At 34.4% G+C, this 4,394-nt stretch overlaps 1 pseudogene; it reads right to left on the bottom strand.

Moving 5' to 3' along the window:
* Positions 1 to 3,582: 3,582 nt before the first annotated feature.
* Positions 3,583 to 4,200, bottom strand: LOC102895708 (annotated as a pseudogene).
* Between the last annotated feature and the right edge of the window lie 194 nt (positions 4,201 to 4,394).

Below are 4,394 nucleotides of genomic sequence, written 5' to 3'. Positions count from 1 at the left end.
ACATCAAAAGACAAAACCCAATCATATGCTGCCTCCAGGAGGCACATCTCAGCTCCAAAGACAAATATAGACTCAAAGTGAAATGGTGGAAAATGATATTTCAAGCAAACGACACTCAGAGAAAAGTGGAGTAGCAGTACTAATATCAGATGAAATAGACTTCAAATTAAAAAAGGTAAAGATACGGAGGGACATTTCATAATGATAAAGAGAATCATGGACCAAGAAGAAGACATAACACTTATTAATATCTATGTTCCCAATCAGGAGCTCTGAAATATGTAAAGCAATGACTGATAGATCTAAAGGGAGAAACACAACAAAACACTATAGTAGTAGCGGACCTAAATATCCTACTGTCAGATATGGACAGATCATCCAAACATAAAATCAATAAGGAAATAACATCCTTAAATGACACATTAGACCAACTGCACATAATTGACATTTACAGAGCCTTCCATTCCAAAAGAGCTGCTTATACATTCTTCTCTAGTGCACATGAAACATTCTCAAATATGACTCCACACTGGCATACAGAGATAGCCTCAATAAATATAAGAGGGTTGAAATCATACCAATCATATTCTCTGATCATAATGCTTTGAAACTAGAAATCAACTGCAAAAAGAAATCAGGAAAAACCACAAATACATGGTGATTACACACCATGCTACTGAAGAATAACTTTGTCAGAGAATAAATGAAAAGAGAGATCAAGAGATACATAATAACAAGTGATAATGATAGTACAATATATCAAAACTTTGGGACATGGCAAAAGAGGACATAAGAGGGAACTTCATATCATTACAGGCCTATTTCCAAAAACAAGAACAAGCCCCCCAAAACAACCTAACGCTTCATCTTAAAAAAAAACTAGAAAAAGAAGCCCACATGAAGCCTAAAGTCAACAGAAGGAAGGAAATAATCAAAATTAGTGCAGAAATAAATGAAAGTGAAAAAAAAATAAAAAACAATAGAAAAAATAAATACAACAAAGAGCTGGTTCTTTGACAAGGTTAATAAAATTGACAACCTCCTGGCTAGACTCACTAAAGAAAAAGAGAAAGGACACACATAATCATAATCAGGATGAAAGAGGGGAAATTACGACTGATATCTCAGCGATACAAAGGATCATACAAAAATACTATTAAAAATATATATAACACCAAATTTAATAACCTAGAAGAAATGGACAAGTACTTAGAAAAATACAACCTTCCTAGACTGAATCAAGATCTGGAAAATCTAAATAGACTGATCAGTAGTATCGAAATGGATACAATCATCAAAAATCTACCAAAAAGTAAAAGTTCAGGACCAGATGGCTTCACCAGCAAATTCTACCAAACATTCAAATAAGATTTAATATCTATTCTCTTCAAACTCTTCCAGAAAAATCGAAGAGAGGAAATACTTCCCAACTCATTTTATGATGCCAATGTTACTCTGATACCAAAACCTGGTAAAGAATATACAAAAAAAGAAAACTGCAACTCAATATCTCTCATGAACACAAATGGAAAAATCCTAAATAATATACAAGCGAACTGAATATAGCAACATATTAAAAACATTATACACCATGAACTAGTGGGCTTCATCCCAGAGGCATAGGAATGGTTCAAATTCATAAATTGATTAATGTGATATAGTGCATAAAGAAATTAAAAAATAAGAATCTTGTGTTCATATCAATAGATGCAAAAAAAAAAAAAAGCCTTCGACAAGATACAGCATCCATTTATGATCAAAATACTTAACAAAATCAGTATAGAGGGAAAGTACCCTAACATAATAAAGGCCATCTATGAAAAACCCTCAGCCAAAATTATACATAATGGTGAAAAACAAAAATCTTCCTGCTAAGATCAGGAAGAAGGCAAGGCTGTCCACTATCGCCGCTGTTATTCAATATAATATTGGAGGTTCTAGCTAGTGCAATCAGGCAAAAGAACAATATAAAAGGCATTCGAATCATGCAGATGACATGATTCTCTATACAGAAAACCCTAAATCCTCCACAATAACAGTAGTACAAACAATAACCAAATACAGTAAAGACTCTGTATACAAAATCGATGTTCAAAAATCCATAGCGTTCCTATATTTTAATAATAAAGTGTCAGAAAAAGAAGTGAAAAAATAATTCCTTTTGCAATTGCAAAAAAAAAGAATAAAATAGCTAGGAATAAATTTAATGAAACATGTGAAGGACCAATATAATGAAAACTACAAGACCCTATTAAAAGAAACTGAAGAAGATACAAAGAAATGGAAAGATATTCCATGTTCTTGGATTGGAAAAATCAACATAGTTAAAATGATCTTATTACCTAAAGCATTATACAGATTTAATGCAATCCCCATCAAAATCTCATCAGCATTTTTTAAAGAAATGGAACAAAAAATCACAAGATTTGTTAGCACAAAAGATGCCAAATTGCAAAAGCCATCCTAGAAAAAAAGAACGAGGCTGGAGGCATCACTCTGCCCGACTTCAAATTATATTACAAAGCGACAGTAATCAAAACAGCATGATATTGGCAGCAAAACAGACACACAGACCAGTGGAACAGAATCGAGAGTCCAGAAGTAAACCCTCAACAAAAAAGTGAAAAACATACAGTGGAGAAAGGAAAGCCTCTTCAATGAATAGTGCTGGAAAAACTGGAAAGCCACCTGGAAAAGAATGAAACTAGACTGTTGTCTATCACCACACAGCAAAATTAACTCAAAATGGGTTAAGGACTTGAATATAAGATCTGCAATAATAAAATGCATAGAGGGAAGCATAGGAACTAAACTCAAGGACCTTGGACTTATGAATGTGACCTCAAAATTAAGGCAAGTAAAAGCTAACAGTATGGAGGTTCCTCAAAAAACTAAGAATTGATCTACCATATGATCCAGCAATCCCTCTACTGGGTATTTACCCAAAGACTTGAAAACCCATATCCAAAAAGATATTTACACACCGATGTTCATAGCAGCATTATTCACAGTAGCCAGGGTGTGGAAGCAACCGAAGTGTCCTATGATAGATGATTGGCTAAAGAAGCGGTGGTACATATTTACAATGGAATATTTCTCAGCCATAAGAAGAGATGAAATACTGCCATTTGCAACAACATAGATAAACCTGGAGATAAGCATGCTCAGCAAAATAAGCCAGATAGAGAAAGTTGAAAATTACATGATATCTCTCATATTTGGGATATAAATCTAAAAGCAGCAAATAAATAGGACAATCAAACAGAGAATCATGGACATGGACTATAGACTAGTGGTTACCAGAGGGTATGGGGTGGGGGAGGAAGGGGTAACTAGATGGTCAAGGGTGTCAAGTACAGGGGGTTAATGGTAGGGTGAAGTTGGTAAAGGGGATCCAATGTTTGGTGGCCATAGGAAACTGGACTTTTGCTGGTAAACACACAATAGAATATACGGGTGTTAATTATAATGCACAACTGAAAATTATATAATTTTATTAACTAATGGTACCCCAATAAATTTAAATTTTAAAAAGTTAAAAAAGATTGTACAGTTTAAAAACAAAACTACACTAGAACCAACTTGTTTATCGCCATCTTCTTTATCTTCATATTCTTTATCTTCTGCATCTTTCTTCTTTTTCTTCTTTTTTTTTCAGCCTTGGTAACTCCCTTTGTTGTTGTTGTTGTTGTTGTTGTTGTTGTTGTTGCATCAGGCTTTCCTTTAGCTTGACTTGCAGTACTATCTTTTTTGTATTTTTCCATCGGCTTATGGCCTTCTCTTCATAAGGCTGCTTGTCATCTGCAGCAGCATTATTCCATGTTTCTCCCAGCTTCTTTGCAACATCACAAATGGATAAGCTGAGAACCTGTCTTTGATTTTTGGGCAATACTCAGAAGAAAACAAGAAGAATGCTGAAGGAGTTCTCGGGTGCATCGAGATCTCTAAACTTCGTTTTTGTTTTCCTTTTTAGGAGGGATGTAAGTTTCATTTCTCTTTCATAGTAAGTATAGTTCACCTTTTCCATGTCTCAAATTTTCCTTTCTCTTTAGCAGAAATGGCCTTCCATCTCTCTGAGCACTTCTTGGAAAACTCTGAGACATTGACTGAAGCATCTGAGTGCTCCTCCTGGCAAGATTGTACAAATAATGCATATGATGACATTTTACTTCTCTGCTTCTTAAAATCTCCTTTTCCCATGTTTAATTACTTTTCCTCAGTAAGCACAGACTTTCCCAGTGCCTGTTAGGCTTGTACTTGCTCTGGTGTTCTCTATGATCAATGTACTGCAATCACTGTCCACAAGAAGTATTTTAATAGAATAGGATAGAATAGAAAATATCAAAAAGACACACATTTAGTAAATGCTTTATGAAACTTTTGTTTCAGATATA

Source organism: Pteropus alecto, unplaced genomic scaffold, assembly GCF_000325575.1.
Source record: "Pteropus alecto unplaced genomic scaffold, ASM32557v1 scaffold409, whole genome shotgun sequence".
Lineage (NCBI taxonomy): Eukaryota > Metazoa > Chordata > Mammalia > Chiroptera > Pteropodidae > Pteropus > Pteropus alecto.
The sequence above is the reverse complement of the archived record's forward strand: the minus strand, read 5'-3'. Positions and strand labels throughout refer to the sequence as shown.